This window comes from Panicum virgatum, chromosome 3K, assembly GCF_016808335.1.
Source record: "Panicum virgatum strain AP13 chromosome 3K, P.virgatum_v5, whole genome shotgun sequence".
NCBI classification, from domain to species: Eukaryota; Viridiplantae; Streptophyta; class Magnoliopsida; order Poales; family Poaceae; genus Panicum; species Panicum virgatum.
In genome coordinates, this window is record NC_053138.1 from 47,277,611 (window position 1) to 47,300,436 (window position 22,826).

Sequence of the window (22,826 nt, forward strand, 5' to 3'; positions counted from 1 at the left end):
ATGGCGTGTCATTTAGTACCGGTCAAAACGCCCGGTACTAAAGTGACCGTTTAGTACCGGTCCGTGTCACAAGTCACGCAAATTTCATGCATAATATGCGCGTGCACGGTCTGTGGGAATCGAACTCATGACCTCCAGCCTCGCGCGAGCCTTCCTTGCCATCCCACCTATGCATCACTTGTGACTGGATGGGAGATGCATTCCTTCTGAAATAACCCCTAGAGAACCATTTAGTACCGGGCCAATCCACCGGCCGGTACTAAATGTCGCATTTTAGTACCGGCCGGTGTTACCGGCCGGTACTAAATGTCACATTTTAGTACCGGCCGGTGTTACCGGCCGGTACTAAATGGACGCGCCATTTTAGTACCGGCCGGTAACACCGATCGGTACTAAAATGCGACATTTAGTACCGGACGGTGGCTTGGCCCGGTACTAAATTGGCTCTGAGGGCTTCCAAATTTTGACCCGGTATTAAAATGGCATCGGGGCAAGTTTAGTACCGGCCCAAAGTATGACCGGTACAAATAGCCAGGGACGAATGAGCCTTTTTCTGGTAGTGCATACTCGCTGGGCAATGACACAGAGCATCCACAAATACCTCCAAAGCATATGCGCAGTGCATGCATCGAACCCCTCCACCATGCATGCATGCTCGCTAGGCAATGACTCAAAGCAGCCACAAATACCTCCAAAACATATGCCAGCCTCAAGAAAAATCCTTATTGCAAATCAAAATACCTCCAAAGCAATAACATTCAGAATGGATTACAAAGTACAAACGGAGCTCAAAGTCTCAGTAGTCAAATACATCATTACATTACTGAGTTCAAGCTTCCAACACACCACATATTGTTTCAGTAAATGATCAAAACGGATGATAGGCACCACATGGATCTGAATATTTGTTTGATAAACATCATCAATCTCAGGCTGTCACTATTACCGTCAGCATCAATCATTTTGTATCCTAGATGAATCCTGCAAAATGAATCTGTTTCATGTAAAAATGCTTGAGGTAAAAAAATGCAGAGTATAAATGCACTGAATTGCAATTATGCAGAGTATTTCTAAGCTGCTCTTCGACTCCAGACGCAAGACGCGAGCACACACACGCGCCAACTGACTGAACCTACTACGACACCTAGAACACGGCCACACCGCCGTTCTAGCCTGACACGAACTCAGTCAGGACCCATTCCTTTAGCTTTTGAGTCTGCTGGCTTGGATGCAGAACACCGTACCTCTATAAAATTTAGGCCACATTCTGCGCTCCAGTACTTCGTAGATAGTTTCAGAATGAACCAATAACTATTTCTAACAAGAGCAAGCAGGATGGTCAAAATTTAAATGAGAAATATAGATCTCATGGCAAGGTTGTTTCAAGTTCTTTGCTACCTTTTGAGCAGCAGCATCTAAAAATACAGAGAATGGAATCTGCAACAGATTTGGAAGGATACTTGCTAACACACGAAATGCATCAGAAAAAGATAGATGCTATCTTAGAAACTTAAGATGCTATCTTGAGCTGGTTCTGTTCTTACTGTTATCAGCTGATTCTGTTCTTGAGAGCAATCACAAGCAAATTTGCAGGCTGTACTAGCTAGGGACCAGTAGACATCCCAGATAAACAAAAACAGCAGCATAATTTTCTTTTACCAGAAGCTCAAACCAGTACCTATAGATTTTTGCTATGAAACAGATATGCTGAACTACTAGTTTCTTGCAGGTAATCTTAATGCAAAGGAGATAGAATAGAATATAACATAAGTATCAATTAGATAATTGATTCCAAGTAAAACAAACATGATCAGCACAAAGCCCAAACCAGTAGCTACATTTTTAAAGAAGTAATGCACAGCTTACCTTATTGCAGTTCAGTTACCATCTCGCCCATTATGAAGTCATTGATGGATGCCATAGAAAACTCTGTTGATTTACCTTCTGCCCGGTACCAGTCCTGGGTGCAAATCAGTGCTTCTACAGCCTCAGGAGTTAAGCTGCTATGGAAGTCACTAATTATTCTTTCACTAGTGCTCAAAGCAGATTCTGCAGCTACAGAAGAAGCTAGGATGGCTAGCAGATCCCTTGCTATGCAGGCTAGAATTGGATACTTGGTTGCATTACCCATCCACCACTTTAAAATGTCAAATTCTTGAGAACGTGGTATTGGGTTCTCCTCCAAATATCTATCAAGCTCCGTGGTCATCTAGGATTGAAGATCACTACTAAGCTGTCGATCCCAAACAACCCATGGATCGTCATTCTTCATGGAAGGCACTGCCTGCTCAGCACTTTGCGCAGCACCTTGTTCAGCTGCATTGGACTCCTTTCCTTGAGAAGAATATGTTTGAAACAACTGACGGACTAGACTCTCAACCCTTTCAAATCTTTGCTTGGCTTTCTTTGGAAATGATTCCTTGAAAAGGAAGTCAATGAATTTTAGCTTAAACCTAGGATCAAACACAATAGGTACACAGAGCACTATATATGACTTATTCTAGTATTTGTTGAATTTTGACCTCATTGCTTCTAACACTGTGACAATTTCAGCAATTTTACCTGAGTACTCTTGTTGCAAAGCTAACTTGATCTTCCACATTAGATGGAAATAGAGATTGGAGGTGGGATATTTGGTACCAGATATGACATCTGTTGCAACCTTCAAGACCTTCAGCAGCCTACAGAGAACCTCAGCCTTCTCCCATTCCTCTTCGGATGGAGCATATGTGTACTTTTGATCCTCACTTTTTAACTTCTCAAAAGCAACTTTGTACTTCAGAGCTGTTTTCAGCATCAACAGCATTGAGTTCCATCTTGTGGTAATGTCAAGACCAGGCTTCTTCTTGCATGTAATCCCTTCTGCTGCAATTATTTCCTTGAACATTTGTTTACGTGATTGTGAAGAACGAATATACTTTACACTTTCACGAATGTTTTCAACAACAGAGTTCACAACTTTGAGTCCATCCTTGACAATGAGATTGATGACATGCCCCGCACACCGGTGGTGAAGCAACTTCCCTTCTGCTGGTATCAATTTCTTGTCTACCAGATTATGCTTCAACAAGTCCATCATTGTACCATTTCCTGCAGCATTGTCAAGTGTTATTGTAAATAATTTATCTTCTATTGACCAATCTTGAATGCAGTTTTGAATATTGTTCAGAAGCTCATTTCCAGTGTGGGGTGTTTTCACATCGATAAACTTGATTATCCTTTTTTGCAACCTCCAGTCCATATCAATGAAGTGACAAGTTACAACAATGTACCTAAGTGTTTGGTTGCTTGTCCACACATCCGTAGTCAACAAGAACCTACATCCTGCATTTTTCAATGTTTCTTTGAGTGCAACCTTCTTCTCATGAAATACTTTGATGCAACCATTCCTAGCTGTAGTTCGGCATGGCACTTTGAACAATGGGTTGAGACTTGCCACAAAATTTCTAAATCCATCATATTCTGTAAAGATGAAGGGAATCTCATGTAATGATATCATCCGCATAAGCTAACTCCGTGATACATCTGGGTCATAGCTCCAATCCTTCAAACTGCTGCCACAAGGAGACCTCAATGTAGAACTCAAGTCTTGCACTATTCTAAGAGCCCTGCTCCGTTTCTTACATCTTCTCAAGTGGGCTAGAAGATAACTTGTGCCTGCACTACGTTTGGCAGCCATCAGAGTATCACAATGTTTGCACCTTCCTTGCACAACCACCCCATCTTCAATTATTGGTTCAAATTCTTTCCAGCAAGCGGATCTGAAATTTTTTGTTGCCCTATCAATTACTGCTTGGATTGATGGATTGATCCCCTCAGACTGGCCATGGCTATTGTCAGCCTCAACCTCACACATGTCAATATGTTCATCAAAACCTGTCAATAAAAGACACAACATGTTCATATCTATCAAAAATGAATAAATAGCTATAGCCAGCAGCTTGTATATAAATAAATAGCTCATACTCACCAACAGATGTTGTAGGTGAAATGACAGGCTCTGGGGACCCCCCACGGTATGCTGTCGCGAGATCAGGACTCCCACGATTGAATGGTAGTCCGGAAAACCTTGAGGAAGAAAAAGTTTTTTTTGTTAGTGCAATAAAGAACTGAAAATTTAAACATATAATGCAAATAGTGGTTCGTAGTATACAGGGCAACCAAACATCAAGAAACTGCTATTGGAAAAAGACATATTTAGCATCTGAAGGAAAGTTTTGCAGATATCTCACCATGGATCACCATGCGATGGGAGAGGGGTGGGATCCCAGCTTTGAGCATTCTCCTTGTGGCGGCGAGGTGATGGACTCGGGGCTGAATGGTCCGGAGGCAATACCAATGGCGATGAAGGTCCGGCCATCAAGCTGAGCTCTTGCTGACGATGGGATCCAAGACCAAGAGCTGGGGGCGATGACTCCATCGCTGAGGTGCAGGACAACAATTTGATGCAAATTAGAGGTTAGATATGCCAGAACTAGGTGCTGTGAATTCGAAACCATTTACAAGGATTAATATCTCAATAACATTGTAGGGATATGAGAGGTCAAAAGAAAGGAGATGATCGGAATGTGTAGACGTTCCATTATTCATATGCAATGAATTATTCTCATTTTAGAATAAGGTCATGTCTGTCTGAACTGGAAGCTCAGTCAAGTATACATGCAGTGCAAGGTAATCTGACGACTAGCATGCACACAAGTTGATATAGGTCAATGCAATCACTTTCTGGCGTGTGATAAATATTGCCATCCTATTATAGGACATCGATTGATTGAGATATGAATAACGCGGTAATGGATAGCCTCTAGCTCACTAATACTGGTTGGATTAGATTGGACTGGACGAGCAAGCAAGTAACTAATTCAGGGGGCGGAGGCCGAACTGACCTTGCAGAGGCGTACTCGTAGAGTTTGCCGGCGGGGGAAAAGATGAGGAGCGCGACCTCGGCGTCGCAGAGCAGCGAGACCTCGAAGGCCTTCTTGAAGATCCCCGTGCGACGCTTGGAGAAGCGCACCTGCCGAGAGGAAGGTGGAACGATGCTGCCGCGAGGAAGGAGGCTGGTGGCCGGCGGCCGGCGGGGTGCCGCTGCTGCGAGGAAGGAGGGCGGCGGCCGGCGGGGCGGCGCTCCCGTGAGGGAAGGGGCGGCGCGGTCGGGTCGACCTAAGGGTCGATTGGGGTCAATCGGATCGATACCCTAACGCCTCTCTTTTGTTCAGGGCTGCACCGCTTCGGCTCGTGGGCTAAAATCAGGAGCGGATCGACTCCAAAAGAGACTCCAAAAGAGGGTCGAACCGGACCGCTTGCGGGCTGAGTCATGCACCCCGGGCGCGAGCTGCTGCAGTGCTGCTGCAGCACAACCACGTACGAGGCCATGAACTGATGATGAATATCAATGCCCTCACGTGCCTGAAGCGCATCAGCGCTGGCGGCATCTTCTCGAGATGACTGTTGTGTTCCCGCACAAGTACGCGCTCGAGAGTCGAGATCTCCTCCAAGGTCTCCGCCAGCTGGAACTTCACCGAGCAGGCCCTCCGCGCCCCTCCCCCCACGATCTCTGTGCTAGGTAAATAGTTTTTTAAATATTTTTATTTTAGCTGTACCAAATTGCTAAAGTCGTATGTTTATTTATTTATTTATGAATAAAGGAAGTTTGGATAGAAAAATCTATTGTTATTGATTTTATATATACTCAAGAAGCTTATGTGCTAGATTGAACTATGATTTTCTGTAGCTGATCTGAGCCAACATTTGTTAGACCGCCGGGTTGGGGCTAGAAGGAGGTTGCGATTCCATTTGTTGCCCTTCACGTTAGAGCTCATTGTATGGATTTCTATATTGATCCGATATGGAGTTGTCATTTCGCGACATGCCAATGGGGTGACTTGAGTAGTAAAAGTAATTCAACTGGCGTATAAATAAAATAAAAGTATTTGTATATATAGAGTTTTACCTATACTAAGCAATTGAGATATTTTTAGAGCCTTAAGAAATAAAAAGGTTAAGACAATAGGCCCGGTTTTGAATTGCTTCATCAACAATCAAATAGTATGCGACATTATAGTTATGATATTATTATAGGTTGCTTCATCTACAGTATGCAGCATTATAGGTTTTGAATTGCTTCGTCAACAATACAATTCGATCTATGGCCTAGAAATTCCCACATCAATCGGAGAAAAGAGGCAATTATATATATATATATATATATATATATATATATATATATATATATATATATATATATATATATCCAGCGCGCCCCCACATGGGACAGTGGGTCAAACTCGAGCCCCCCCCACCTCCCAGCATCTGGGTCCGCCTGGCGTGGCCCACCGTGATTGTTAGCCAAATTACAACATTTTGTGTGACCATTTGCAACGTTTAAAACTATCCAGTTGCAAACCTTGCGTGATGGCTTCTAGGAAGGGCGTCCAGACAAAATAAATGAGGGGGGCGAGTTTTTTGAATAGATCGAGGAACATCAGAGTCGCTAGGTGGGGGGGGGGGGGGGGGCGGGGGACCGCCGCCGCTGCCGCTGCCGCCGCCACCGCCACCTCCAACGAGAGCGCCCCCCCAATCTAGTTGTGCGGGAGAGGGTGAGGATCCACCTGGGGGCATGGCGCCGCCGTCGCTGATCCAGCCTCCATCGCCGGCCCCAGCGCCCCACCGCGATTCCCTGACACTTGTTGCACATGGAGATTATACAGCGGTGTTCAGAACTCGATGCTCCTCAGATGGAGAAGCAAATGTGCCGTTTTCAATGGTGTCGTTGTACACTGGGCCCTAATGACAACCCCTGCTGCTGCACAAGCTCCTGCACAAAACTTTGGAGCTGAATCTACTGATCCGATTCATCATGTGATGACGCTGACGCCGCCCGCCGCCCTGCCTCCAGGATCGCTGCAGACTCCGGACGCTGCACAAGTTGTCTACCCGGTAAGCACTCTGCAAAATAAAAAAAGCTATGCTGGCCCGTGCGAGTTGAGACAAAAAAGGTGTGATTCGAGTTGCAAATTTAGATACTGGGTAATTGCAACTTAGGTTCATATGGATTGCAAACTCAATTTTTGTCTGTAAAAAAAATGTGATTCGAGTTGCATAATGTGATTTAGTTTTGTCTGGTAATGTGATATTAAGTAATTGCAACTTAGATTGATATGGATTGCAAACTCAATTTTGTGCCCCCCTCCCCCCAAGATCCAAATATAGCCCCTGTGTTTGTGCCAAGAGTGAGGCATGTGTTCCCTACAAAAACAATGCTTACATGTTTTATAGAGACTATGCAAGGCTAGCTGGGTTCAGTCTAAGTACAGCAAGGACTAGCAAAGAAACCAATCATTGGGTGTGTTCCAGGGAGGGGTGGCATGAAGGCAATAAAGGAGAGGAACCCAACAAAACTGAAAAGGGATCGAAAAGATGCGGATGCCCTGCATATATCAGAGTGAAACATGACAAGAAGCGGGGGCCGTGGTACTTTGATAATGTACAGCAAGCCCACAACCACAAATTGGAACCGTACCTTAGGATGACCAGATACATGCATGCGCACAAGAACATGGAAGAAGGCATGTGTGACATATTCAATATAATGACAAGAAACGGTGTTCCGCATCAAGAAGCATTAAATGTGATGACGGATCTGTATGATGGTAGGCATATGTGGGATTTTACAGAGAAGGACATAAAAAACATGTAGGTGCTGCTGGTTTTTTCCCCACCATATCTGAATTGCAACATCCCCGTCCTAGATTTTTTTTACATTATTGAGGTTTTTTTTTGAAAAAAATGCTTATAGGAATGCAGAGAAGATTAGAGAAGAAAGAGACGATGATCTTAACAAGCTTCTTCAATTTTTAGGGAGTGTAAGGAGAACAATGAACACTTCTACTGGGATGTGGATGCAGATCCAAAAACTGGGGTGGTGAGGAACATATTCTGGAGTCATGCAAGCCAAAGGGCTGAGTACAGAGACTTTGGAGATGTCATTACATTTGACACAATGCACAAAACAAACAGCAGGCACATGCCACTAGCCATGTTTGTTGGGGCCAACAATAACTTGAAGAATGTGACATTCGAGCAAGCGCTGATTGGTGATGAATCAACTGAATCATTTAGGTGGTTGTTTGAGACCTTCAAGAGCTGCATGGGTGGTCGGTAGCCCCATGTAATCCTAACAGGTGTGCCATATTTCTTATCCAAATACAATTCTATTGGTTGCAATATTAGTTCCTGCTGGATTGCAAACTGCGTGTGTCTGACACTGTCTCCCCCTGGTTTATTGTGTACAGCTAGATGAAGATCCAGTTATGAGACAAGCAATAAAAGTGGTGTTCGACAAGACACATCACAGAAACTGTCGCTGGCACATTCTAAGGCCGTGGGAGTTTGAGCTGGACCAGCTCTACACCCAACACAAGGATATGAAACTGAAAGAAAAATTGGAATCTTTGATAAATTATCCACTTGGGCCAACGCAATTCGAAGTCGAATGGAAGAGGCTAGTTGATGAATGTGGCATTGCTGAACACCCTGCAATAAAAGCTCTGTGGGAAAAAAGGGAGAGGTGGATTTCAGCTTACTTCAAGGGGATGTACTGTGGGAGAATGACATCAACAGAAAGATCAGAAAGCCAAAACAGGGTGCTCAAAGATGACTATGTTAATGAGAGTACAAGCCAGCACATGTTTGCTAAAAGGATGCTAGACTCACTTCAGCACGTAGACCACATGGACGCCGGGGAGACACACTATGCCCAGGTGGGTGCAAAAAAAAAAGAAACTAGATTAACTTAAAAATATGATAATTGCAAATATTACTACTTCACAGTTGGTGCTCTGTCCATATACTGACTGCAAACAAAAACATGGGTGGTGCAGGCTGAAGTGTTGCGAGCATGCAAAGTAAAGTTTGATGAGCAGCTGAGCAGGGTGTACACAAGGGCCATATACCAAGAGTACAAGAAGCAGTACAATAACAGCACAGCGTTTGTGATTGAGCCTGATCCAGATCCAAGGGTGAAAAATGGATGGTTGGTGAAGCATGAAAATGGTGAGGGCAGCTTCTGTTGGGCCCAACATGCATTTAGGGTGGTTGCGGATAAAGATTCTGGTGACTATAGCTGCGAGTGCAAATAATGGGAACATACAGGTATGGTGGTGCTACTGCTCCTGCTGCTGCTATTGATCTTGCTCATTAATACAACTCTAATTGATGGATAAAAATGCATAAATTCTGGTAGATCAAATAAAAAAATGCAAAACTCTGGTAGTCCACAAAATTGCAAACCTAGTAGTCCACCATTGCAACCCCAGTAGTCCACAATTGCAAACTATGGGTAGTCTACAATTGCAACCCTTAGTAGTCTACAACTGCAACACTTAGTAGTCTACAATTGCAAACTATGGTAGTCTATAATTGCAACCCTAGTAGTCCACAATTACAAACTCTGGTAGACTACAAATTGCAAAAAGAATGATTGACTTCACTATCAATTTGCAGGTCTGTTTTGCATGCACATCATCAGAGCCTTCACACACCTTCAAGTGAGGATAATCCCGGAGAGATACATATTGAAGAGATATACTCGTGATGCAAAATAAGAAGTTACATGGGATAGACACGACGGTGTGCATATCAGTGCGCAAGCAAGCAAAGAGCAGTGCAGGATGTCGAAACTGCTGCCTAAGTTGATGAGGCTTGGAAGAGCTGGAAGTAAGTCAGACCATGCCTTTGAGGAGGCAAACAGGCAGCTGGACAAGATTACTCCAGGCATTGAAATGTTCCCGAGAAATGCAGACGATGCATCATCAGGTCCTGCCCCTCCAGCTAGTGGATCGGTTGAGCAATCTGGTAGTGCTGGCACTAATTCACCACAATCTTCAACTCCGATGCATGCTGGGATGTTGCTAATTGAGCCACCAATGTCACGCACAGAAGGCCGGGGGTCTGGGAAATAAAAGAAAAATAATGTTCAGGCTCCGCTTAATGGCACCCCGCTGAGCACATACACAAGGGTGAACTATGGTCATAGACAATGCAGCATATGTGGAGTACGAGGTACACATTACAGCATAACATGCCCGATGAACCCTGATTGAAGCAAATCAGCAGAGATGCGTGCAACTCGGAAAAATACCAAAAAGAATGATGGGCCCTCAAGAAAAAAGGCCGGCCAAAGATCGTAAAGGATCTGCATGATGAAAGTGATCTGAGTCAAGATGAACTGAGTGAAGATGAGCTGCCCATGGCGCAGTCTTGCAACTGATGGGCGTGTGGGAGAAGTAGGCACAGAAAACAGTGGCCGTCGGCGGAGAGCTAAGCGTGTAAACTACCAGGAGTAAAGTGATTGCGTTGGGCAGAAACACAAAGTAGTGATTTATTCAGTATCCCTGTGCATGTTATCTTGGACTGTAAAAAAAAACATGTTGCAACAATGATCAATGAAAAAATATTGTTATGTTTCTTAATTACAACTATCACGCACTGCTAGATAGTTTGTGGTGTGCTGTATTGTTATGTGCAGTATGAGATGAGCAACTGTGATAAAATAAAATGGTACGTTAAAACGTGTTTTAACTAAATTGCAAAAAATGTGTACACTGGATTACAAATATGTATGTATACCGGTTGCAACATTGATGACAAAACTAAGATAAAAAAATGGGCACAAACATTATAGCTACTCTGGTTACATATAAAGTGCACTTATAGCTACTCATAGTATTGCGAAAGCATGTGTGTACACCGGTTGCAAAAAAAATGTGTATAAGAAATGCAGATTGCAACATCAGTTCAGGGTGATTGCAACATCTGTTCGGGGTGATTGCAAATATGTATGGATGCCGGTTGCAAAAAAACTAGTGACGACGACCAGATAAAAAAATGGTTATCATGTTAAATATATTGACAAAACACAGATATTACGAAGAAGATGAATAATACGAACATAAACTGGAAAGTTGATCAATATCTTGTTAGATATATTTACATATCACGATTTGCGACACAGCTGTATAACAGTTGCACAGTGGGGGGTGCACACAGTTGCTACTACATAACAAAACAGATACTCGATTCAGTTGCGTGAAAAAAAAAGGACAGAGAGTATCTACAGTGAGAAGGTTTTTTGTACAGCTGATACTACGTCATGGCGCGCAACACAGTTCTAGAGAAAAACAAAAAAGAGAGGAGTCATCAGTGGCATCCGCTCCAGTCAATCTTTCTCCCGCAAAGCCTGTAGACATCCAGTTCATTGGGCAGGTCAGCTTGGTTCAGGGGGTGGAAAATACTGTAGTGCATCAGCTCAACCTGGTATATCATCCCCTTGAACTGCAAAATAAAGAAAAAAACAAAAAAAGAGAAACACACACATGGCTGGGGGCAAAAAAAAAGACAGAAAGAAAAGGGCTCACAGGATTGATGTCAATACAAGAACAGATACTATATCCGTACCCAGAAAGGGAGGCTTCAAAAATGTTGAGGCGCTCTCCGTCCCAATATTCCATGTATTTTTAAATGAAGAACATGCAATCGCAGGGGCCAGCTTGCTTGGACAAATCGATCATTGGCCTGCTCCAGCGCTCAAAACAAGGGAATTTGTTATTGGTGACCTTCTGGAATACAGCACTTATGATTTGTATCTTCTTGTGGACCGGATGGTGGCGAGTTTCAGGAGAGGTGTTGCCCTAAACGTAGTCAATTGAGTCTAGGATATCAATACGATTGTGTATGAGATTGATGCAGTACACAAAGTAGTGTTTCCCTGAGCATGTAGGCATGAATATCTGTATGAAAAAAAAGAGACTAAGCCCCCAATTGCAAATAAGTTACAGAACAGTTGCAAAATCATAGTGAAAAGCAAACTGCAAAAAGGGATATATATCAGGACATGTTTTAGTGAAAACAAAAAAATGATGGCAACAGCAAAAAGTGATGGCTCACAAATCACTTGCAATGTGGGTGGGGGGGGGGGGGGCTGATGTAAATTGTGAAAACTGTTGACCAATTGCAAAGTAAGCTGGCAGCAGTTGCAAGTGAATCGTTGGCCAATTGCAAAGTAAATTGACGGCAGTTGCAAGTGAATAGTTAACCAATTGCAAAATAAACTGAAAGCAGTTGCAAGTGAATAGTTAAACAAATGCAAAGGTAAACTAACTAGCTTTGCCTTCAATATGTCCTCGTAATGCTCAATTTCTGATTCCAGGCACTGCCACAGCGTCCTGAAATCGTCAGTCTCGGTTACTCCATCATCCATGTAAATGCTCTGAACGGACATTGCCTGACCCTAGGATATATAATTTGAATCACAATGGACAGATAGAGAAAAAATAGTGAGATAACCAGAAAAAGAGATTAAAACAGCAGGTGGAAAAATGTTGTATCATCAGAGGCTGGGTGCAAAACTCACAAATAACCCAGTTGTCAAAAACACCCTGTATCCCACCGAGTTTTCCTCGTGGACAATGTCATCGTAGCGAAGGCAATGCACAGTAAAGTCAAGTACGGAGGAGTCTCCACCTTTGTCATCAGCAAAAGTGGTCAGTAGATCATTTTCATCAAAAGAGCAGATGATGCTGAAGTCAATCAAAACTTTCCTGAAAAGCGCAAGCAAAAAAATGTATTAGCAAATTGTATGTGCAGGATTGTACTGCTGCTTGCAGCAAAAAAAAGAAAAAAAATGCTAGTTGATTTGTGTTTATGATTACTCTTTCAACGCTGGATCAGCAGCAATCTTGTTCCGCAGTGCAAGTGCCTTTGTCAATGGAACATTCGGGCGACACCCTGGCAATTTGAAGGGTGATATGTACTTTTTTGGCCTCTTCTTAAACCTCTGGCCAACGTGCTTGTAGATCATCCTCTGGAACTGGTTGACATCCTATGAACTTTGTTCCATTTCCTCTTGAGACAGCCGAACAGGTGGGGTCTGGGAGTTAATTTCGTCAATTGGATCCTCTGGGAACCCTAGAGCACCTGCGGCACTGGGTCCTGCCTCTGCATCAACTACACTGCTCTTCAACCTTTGAATTTCTTCATCAGCGTGCTGGCGCAATAATATCAACTTTTTCTAGTGTTCATCGCGTGAAGCTTGGTTATCTTTTGCTAGCTGGGCCTTCGCCCTCTTGTTCTTTATAGCCTCTTTTGCTCTTTGCTGTTTCAGCTTCCTGGTTTCCTCCATCTTGTTCTTTTCAGCCTCAGCCTCAGCGATCTTTTTTGCTGCATCATCACCTTCCTTGTTTTGAGCTTCGCTAGTGGAGCGCACACTTCTTCTGTTGTATGCTATTGGACCAGTGTGAATGACTCTTGCAGCCTGAATGCCATATATTGAAGGAAAAAAAAGAAGGATTAGCTGCATCAAATTGCAAATATGAAACTTGTGAGTTGCAGACAACAAAAAGAAGGATAGTGTGTGATGGGGGGCAAAAGTAACTTACGTCTGAAGTGCTGCCACTTGCAGAGCTCTTGGCTTTGGATGCATCCTGGGGTGCGCGTTCATCTGCAGTCATGTTATGGGATGGCTCCTCCTCATTCTCATTTTGTTTTCTCATGTAGGCACACAGATTGCAACACTGTGAGTCACAAAATTGCAAACACGTCCGCTGCGAATTGCTACAAATGTGAAAAAGGGGCACAAGTTGTGTTACTTCAGATGTGGCCCTAATTACAGAACTCTGGGGGTTGGGTGCATGCTAGGGGGCACTTGAGTCTGCACCCTTGTTCTGGAGTGCCTCCTCTTCAGTGTCATTTATTTTCTCCTGTACACGTATAGATAAATTGCAAACACCATCATGTGTGAATTGCTAGAAATAGGTGTGTGAGAAAACACAATGCGACGCTGTAAAAAACACATGGAAACATGCACATTTCATACTATTTTGAAAAGAAAAAAATGTCCAATGTGAAAAAAATAAAAGCACAATACTTACAGCATGGTCCCTGTCCTCGTCGTTGCCATCTTTGTGGATGCGTGTATCGCTGAGACCATCTCCATCTGGCACTTGGGTTGCTGTAAGGATAGATGGACCAAGAGGGGGGGTGAATTGGGCCTTTTTCAAATTTCTAAAACAATTAAAGCAACCTTAACCTATGCAATGCTAGTAAGGCTCAATTCACCAACCGGCTAACTAAGCAAACTACACAATCTATCAAAGATACAACAAGAAAAGAAACTAAGCAAGGTAGAGCTAAGTTATGATCTCTAAGGTCAAGCACATGAATAATTGCATGAAAGTAAGTGCTTGAAATGAAAGAGGGGGCAAGAGACAACCGGATTTTTTTTCTGTGGTGTCGATGTGTTGGCACACACCCCTAATCCACGTTGTGACACTCACTAAGAGTCTTGTCACCTCCCATGTCACCGAGACTTGGGCACTCACTAAGAGTCTCCGTTCACCGTCCCGGCGTGGTGGAGCTCAAGCCACGTACAAACTTCTTCGAGCTCCCACAATCCTTGGCAAGCTCCGGAAGAAACACCTTCAATCACCAAGATCGCCTAGGTGCTGCCAATCACCAAGAGTAACAAGCTAGGGCCTTCACTTGAGCAAGAACCGATCACCAAGAACGGATGCACACAAGCTTCTCTCTACTCAAGTCCTTAGTCTTGCTTCTTGAATGATTGAATCAATCAAATGTGTGAAAGATGAAGCTCAAGGTGGCTCTCAACAATATATGAGTGTGTGAATGTTGCCTAGTGTCAAGAGAGTGCAAAATGACCCATTGGAGGGGTATATATAGGCAGCTCACACGAATAGAGCCGTTGGAGAAAAGCTGCCAGAAAACTGCTTAGCGCCGGTTAATCCGACGAACCTCCAATAGCCAGCGTCGGTTTAACCGATGAATGTAAACTGCCCATTTGGAAAACTAGCCGTTACAACTTGGGCAGATTAACCGACGTATCATCGGTTTAACCGGTGAGTGTAGTTGTCCACTGATCAACTGAAAAACCAAGTCTCTGGATAACTGCACCGACGTTAACTCAAATCCATCGTCGGTTTAACCGGTGAGTATAACTTCTAAAGTCCCTGAGAAAACCAACTCACTGGACAATTGCACCGACACTAATTTCAAACATCGTCGGTTTAACCGGTGTATAGAACTTAAAACACCCTGGAAAAACCAACTCTGGACTAATGCACCGACGTTGATTTCAAACATCGTCAGTTTAACCGGTGTATAGAACCTGTCCAGACTCTGATAACTGCGTTTAACCGACGTATAGAAAAGTTGAGTCGTCGGTTAAACCGGTGTATAGACTTTTTCTGATTTTGCCTTTTCTGATTTGAGTCTTTGAATGAAATCCAAATATTCTTGAGATATAAGTTGAAAACCATTTATTTGAACTTCTTAGAACCTGAGTGACCATAGTGTGCATCCATTTTTAATTGACCATGTCCATGCTCAAGTTACTTGGCCTTAACCCCTCTTAATAGTGCGATCACTACAAAACTATAAAACCTATACTAACCTAAATGTCCTTCTCAACCTTACGACACTTAGGACTAGAAAGATCCTTAGTCTTGATATATATTTGAGTTGAATACCGAGATCGCCTTTTTGAATAACGAAATTGAGGGGCCTCTTTAACAAATGACCAAATGAGCGATAATGATTCATTAAGCTGCACAAACTCATTAGTCACAATAATGGTTGTCATTAATCACCGAAACATACCTAGAGGGCCTAGATGCTTACAGTTGCGTCACTGGATTCCTGATTTTGATTTGAAAAAACACAAATTGCAAATCATTACATATAGAAATTGCAAGTGTGTGGTAGACAGATTGCAAAGAAAGCTGTCAGAGTATTACATTTTATTTGGACTATCATCAAGGAAGTGAGTCCTCAATTGTGGGGGGGGGGTTGCGTTAAAGAAAAAGGTAACAAAAAATGGTGCGTGGAAAAGAAAAATAGAAATAACTGTTGCATTAATGCGTACCAGGGCATCCCGAGCGATAAGCGGTGAGTTGTATAACATGTCACATATGTTATCCACGTCATGCATAATGTCTCTGTCTTCGGCATCATCATTTTCGTGGCTACGCGCTGGAGAGCTGTGATAAGAATCCTCTGGCGGTTATTCCAGAATTTCATCTTCTGGGTCTTAACGTTCCAGCGGGCTGTCGTCCAGGGGGCGATCACATCCATCGCTGGTTTCTGGATCATCATCGTCTGATATATTGTCATCATCTGATTGTGCGCCCGCTGTTGCTGTCTCTTCGCTTCTTGGTCTAGCCGGCCTCCTAGCCATATTGAAAGAAGCTTTATCGGCATGGGCATCAACAAGTAGCTTCTGCATGGAGGTGAAGCACTCGTGGTGGGCTTTTGCCATGAGCTCATTTGCCCTTGATGTATACTCAACAGCCTTCTGCATGAAAACCTGGGCCTGCCTGGTGCGGTCATCAAATGCCTTCAAGATGCTAAGCGCCTCCGACTTCCTGCTTCTTCCAACTACATCAACAATACTTTGGCCGAAAGAACTGCTGAAACTAGGGTACCGGTACATGGGTGGAGGCTCCGCATTGGCAGCGGCATGACCGCCAGGGGCATCAGAGGTGCCAGCCCCCCTGTTGGGAGCAACTGGTGCTGGCGAGAAAGAAGCTGCCGATGGCGCAACAGGAGGGACACAGTAACAAATTGCAATGATATATGTACACAAATAACAACTTTGCCTTCAGTGCAGTTGCAAAGGAAGCTAAAAAAATATTTAAAAAAAAAGAAGAGGAGTGTGTGCCAAGAGGGTGTGAGTCCTTACCATAAGTTTACCAAACTCAACAGTCTCACTAGAGACATCTCGCCAGCGATCCATGTTTGCTATAGAATCAATGGTACTCGTGTCGAGGAAAGCACATCGAGGCAGTGAGAACGGGTTTGTATTTAACTCATTCTGCAGGTTGTCAACATAGTGCATCTGCAAAAAAATATGAAAAAACCAGAAACAAAAAAGTTAGAAAAAAAGTACTGGCTATCATTGAAGAAAGCATGAAAAAAATGTGTGCCAGTTACAAACTAAAAAGGTGACAGCAGTTGCAACATGATAGCTACTCTGGTTGCAGACACATGCATTATGGGAGGTTAAAAATGAGGCACAAACATGATAGCTACTCTGGTTGTAAAATTATAGCTACTCTATTTGCAACATGATAGCTACTCTAGTTGCAAACACAGACATTATAGAAGACTAAAATGGCACAAAATATTATAGCTACTCTAGTTGCAACATCATAGCTACTGTGGTTGCAACATGATAGATACTCTGGTTGCAAGCACAGACATTATAGAAAAGATTAAAATGGGCACAACATGATAGCTATTCTGGTTGCAACATGATAGCTACTCTATTTTTTTATCATGATAGCTACCCTAGTTGCAAACACAGACATTATGGAAGGTTAAATAGGGCACAAACATTATAGCTACTCTGCTTGCAACATGATAACTACTCTGATTGCAACATGATAACTACTCTGATTGCAACATGATAAGTAAATGGACACAGTTACACAAAAACAGAAAAAAAAGAAGAAAAAAGTATAGAGAAACACTAACCATTAGGAAGATCCCACAGCCACTTATTGGTGCCATAATACCTTTATCCGGGAAATCCTTTCTATACAAACGAGCAGCTTTCCGAAGATGATCAATTACTACTTTGCACCAGTTCTTATTGCCAATGTTCTCCAAATCTTCGGTGTACTTAACATCCTCCAGCCTGATGTAGGAGTCAGTGTTGCAGAATAGCAGCGACTGGAATGCGCACATGAAGAATGCTCTAAGCCCCAAACTTTCTTTGAGTGTCTTTTTGTTCAGACCCTCCAAAATGTCTCCAGCACTGAACCCCCGCCTTGGGTTATATGCATTACCACAAATTTGGAATCCCAACTCCCTCCAAATAATACGAGCTTCATCATCCGTCATATGGGGTGGGTCGCTTCCAGCATTGGGGATCTAGAACACACACCATACACTATGCTCGGTGATTGCTATCTCTTTTCCACCACCAATCTCTAATTTCATTGTTTCTGGGTTCAGCTTCCGCATAAGCCAACTAAGCAAATGCCTATCAAGTTCATGAGGCTTGAACTGCAGCAGGCCCCCAAAATTCTTTGCTACAACTTGATCTTTTAGAGTATCGCCGAGAGCTGCGACAATTTCTTTGAATTTCATGGGAGAGCATCGAACTGAAACAGGCCTCCACTTCGGCACGTCTTGCCTACTAACATCACCGTGAGGGGCTGCAGCACGGCGGCGGGCATCACGGCGAGACTGTTTACGGCGCCTCTTCCTATTGCTGCCCTCTGCTACATCACCAGCCTGACCAGGAGAAGGTGGCACATAATCTGAGTCATGTCCATTGCTCACATCGTTGCCTCTATTTTGCGGGGTGGGACTGTTGAGCCTTAATGCTTTTCTCCTGTTCTTGAACTTCATTCTATCATTGCTATTCTCTGTACCCCTATCTTCACCTCGATTGTCGCCACCCTGAGAATCTGAAGCTCTTTCCATTGTAAACACTGCGGCAGAAAAAAAACACAAAAAAAAGCAAAAAAAAACCATGAGAAACCTTTGAATATACAAATTGAATATGGATGGCGCGGCGATTGCAATCCTTTGCGTCCGCGCTTGCTCCACCCCTACTTGCTCTGCACTCCGCCGCTTGCTCCGCCTCCTCGCTATCGAATCAGCAACGCGCTAGGCACCACACCCCCTCGCGCGGCCCCCCACCACCACCTCTTCCCGGCGATGCTCCGGCGCAGGTTGGCGGAGCGGGGAGCAGGGCTGACGTCGGCGATGCCGCACGCACGGCGGAATCCTCGATGGAGGGAGGGATGGGGGGGGATGCGGCGGCGCGGATGAGCAGCGGAAGCGAAAAGGGAAAAAGCAACTGCAATTCAAAAAATGGAAACGTGTGGATGGTTTAATCGGGTGCGGTTAGGATGGGGGCGTGGTTAGTGTGGCGCGTCTGGTCTGCCCAGGTGTGGCCGCGCGTGGGGGTGTGCCAGGGTGGGTGCGGTTGGTCCAGGCGGTGCGGGGGGAGGGGGGCTGTGGTTGGGTCGGCTCGGACCGGACGCGCGAGGTTGGCCTGGGTGCATTCTCTATGTAGGATGCACCCAGGTGCAATATAGATATACAGTGTATATATATATATATATAAATAATAGCATTCTACACCCAGCAAGTCCTCCAAATAACCGGAGAGAAATGACATTAGGAGGTATAGTAAAAAACTAATAGGAGCTGAATTGTTCCATTAACGGTTGTGAATCAATTTTCCTCCTTCAGTAATTTTTGCGAATCCCTTTTTTGGCTTCCCCTTTCTGCAGTTACTGTGTTATGGTAACATGGCGGACTACAGTCTTTATGGGTACACGATTATTAGAGCAGAGATTCTAGCTTAGGGGCTACTCCTATCATGGGGACTCTTCCTCGATCCTAAGAGGGCGCTTCTTCAGTGAAAGATACTGTCCCATCATGTCGTCTTCGGTCTGAGTACCTTTGTCCCAGTGGGTTTCTTCGGGTTCTTCTTCTTCGGTTTGAGTACCAATATCCCAATGGGTTTCCATGGGTTCTTCTTCTTCGTCTTCCTCTATCCATCCACCTATCCCCCAGCGAGCCTCGTACCTCTGCATCCGAGCTTGGAGAGCGGCTAGCGAATTCTCGGCACGTATGGCCCTTGCCTGCTGCTCTTCCAGTTCTGCCTCTTTTTCTTCCATTTGGACTCGGAGGGCGGCTAGGGAATACTCGGCGTGTACAGTTCTTGTCCGTTGTTCATCCAGCTCCTGGGTTGCCTTTTCTGCTCTGTGGACTTGTTGCTTTAGTTGTGCTGCTTGCTCGCGGTAGAGTTCATCCAGGCCGGTGAGGTAGATGGACAGGTGGGATACTGTGTCTTCTAGGTCTTCTTCTTCTCTTCCGAGTCCTCTCATCCGGGCGATCCAGGTGCGTCCTCTTCCTTCAGTTGGCGGGAAGAATCCCATAGGAGTCTGCTGAAGGTGATGTTTGTAGATCATTCGGAGCCGTCGCAGGGCTTTACACGCGGCTTTCTGATAGGTATCCGGGAAACGGAATCTAGTGGTGGAGATGAACCAAGGGTCCACATCAGGGTAGCGGGCGCTTCTTGCTATGAAGATCATCAGGTCACACCGAAGGGTGCCCTTGGAGTCGTACTCCCGGTAAAGAAACTCTGGCGGATCCACAATTCCGATGCGTTCCAGGCTGAGTATCAACAACTTAGAAAGGCCGGGCTCTGCGAAACAGATTCTGCCGATCCATCCATTGTCAGCCATCTGGAACAGGGCAAGAACCAGTGGTGAGTGTTTGTGTGAAGAAAGGATTAAGGAAAGAATAAACCTAGTGTGGAAAGGCCTAAAACGGGGTTTCGCTCCTAGGGTCACGTCCTACGGCCAACCTACGGCTCTGATACCACCTGAAGCATCCCCTCATAAGAGAAGACTTAAATATGATACAAAACACCAATCCCAGGAGGCTGGTGCCATATTTATTACATCAGATGATTCAAAACCGTACAAACCTTGGAGGACACTCGATACAGATAATAATAATAATTAACCAAGCTACGACATAACACCAGACCGCAAACCACATGGGGTCTACCACGGGCTCAGAGTATTGCGACAGCGAAGGCATCTCGAACAGGGCCGACTCCACAGGCAAGGTTGGGTGTAGAACGATAACCCTACTCAGCGTCGTCTGGCACGAAGTCTGGGTCTTCTTCTATAAAAAGTAAGAGTGGGGTGAGTACAAACATACTCAGCAAGTCCAACCACACCCACGGAGGGGGTTATATCAGAATAATATGCATAGGTAAATCAAGGATAAGGTTACGGTTTAATTTTCAGAAAAACGATACTTTATGCAGGGGTTCATTCAACAGAAAACCTTTTTAGAAAAATCAGTTTTTGTAGTAACACGGAGTTCAAGTTTTAAACTGCTACCGGACTCCCCATCCATCGTAGCACACGGCACAACTGCCGGACACAATTCCAAAACAACTCACACCAGCCCATCCCAAAAAAACACTAGTTATGTGACCACACCGTAACTCGCCTAATACCGTGGGCACGGCTATTCGAATAGTTTTTATCTCTGCAGAGGTGTGCAACTTTACCCACAAGTAGGATACCACATCCCGAACACCGTCGTGTCGGTGTAGATCCCAACATAGCTATTACCCACCTTAGCTAGGCCTGACTAGCCATCACGGGATTCACCAAGGGGTCATCGACCTAACTCTGAGGTATAACCAGGGTATACGTCACACTGATCATATCCCTTCTCCTTGGTCACCCGTTGCTCTCAGCCCTCCTGATGGCTGTCACACCAACTAGTGGGATTCATGCTACGCCGTTGCCCATTCAACGGTCAAGTGGTTTGCACGAAAATGGAGTTAGGTGAGATGACACACCAACTCGGTCCTTAGACACGACAAGATGGAAATCTCCTTCCTTTGCCTTGCCACACAGGCACAAGCACTCCAAATGGCAAATCACGCAGAAATACCATCCATCCCGTCTAAACTTATTTATTAAAAACACCACATTTATCCCATCCCATGCGCACACATTTTCTTTATAAAATAAATAGTATTATGAGTAAAGTCCTAAGCATTCTAATATCGATTAACGTCCAAGCAAAATCAGACATTAATCTAGGTGATCAAGGAATGGTTATCACAAATCAAGGGGTGGCTATCCAACCGTGTTTTTATGCAAGCAAAACATATGCAACTTTATAAAGCTGGCCATTGGGTTGTGTTTTTAAAAACTAGGACAGAAACATGCATCAAAGGATGGGATTGAACTTGCCGTCTTCAAAGCTTTCTGGGATGTCCTGTCCTTCGGGCTCGGGGTCGCGGAACAGGTCCTCATTCACCTGCTCACAGTACTGCTTGTTGACGGGCTCTCCTTCGTTCACTCCGTGGTCTACAACGCACACAAACAAGCACACAATCAATATACAGAAAAGAAAGATTAATCGTTGAACTCGAATCGGGAACACATAAGATATGGGGCATGGGTTAATATTTTTGGGTGTTTTCGAAATGGCATGGTCAAAACTATGTTATGAGAGGCGTGGTAAAATTTTAGGTTGATTCAAGGTCGTTTGGCGCATGAAATGATAGATTACATAAAGGGTTAGGGGTTAAATCAGGGTCCAGGGGCCTAATCGTAATTAAATTTAAGAAGGCAGGGGCTTGGTTTGTATTTTAGAATTTACTTGGGTTAATTTAAAAGAGTCAGGGGTTATTTATAAATATTTTCATAAGGTGGGAGGATCTGCTTTGAAATATAATAAAAGCTAGGGTTTCTTTTGCAAAAAGGTCAAATGGTGGGGGGGTTCCTTTACAGAATATAGGAAAGGGGAGGGGGTTTTGGGCTAAATGGCCCTTTCTTCCTCCTCTCTCCACGGGAAAACAGGGGAGGCGGTTAGGGGGCGTCGGCGGCACTCCGCCGGCGGCCCTGGGCCTCGGGAACGGCCGGAGTAGTGGGGAAAAGGGGAAGGGCGACGTGGGAGGTCGATCCCCTCTCTTGATTTGAGGAATGGTGGCCCGTAGGGGCGGTTCTACGGCGGCGGGCGGCATTAGGCGGTGGCGAGCGTGGGGGCGGCGCCACGGAGCTCGTCAGCGGACCGACCCCGGGGGAAAAGGAGGAGGGGATCTAGAGGATCCCAGAGCCTACCTTGGCTCGGGCCGAGGTGCTGCGGAGAGGGGTACCCCACGATGGCCGGCATTCGGGAGTAGCGGCTATGGCGAATGGCGGCGCTAGGAGGTCGGGGAGGCGGCTGCGGAGCTCGGGGCTGGGGATGTGGTGCGG

At 44.7% G+C, this 22,826-nt stretch overlaps 1 long non-coding RNA gene across 1 annotated transcript; it reads right to left on the reverse strand.

Annotated features, from left to right (window-relative positions):
• Positions 1 to 768: 768 nt before the first annotated feature.
• Positions 769 to 2,206, reverse strand: LOC120699383. The gene is made up of 2 exons (XR_005685383.1): positions 1,867 to 2,206; positions 769 to 981 (listed from the first exon to the last, which is right to left on the reverse strand). It is a non-coding gene; the product is annotated as an uncharacterized LOC120699383 (long non-coding RNA).
• Between the last annotated feature and the right edge of the window lie 20,620 nt (positions 2,207 to 22,826).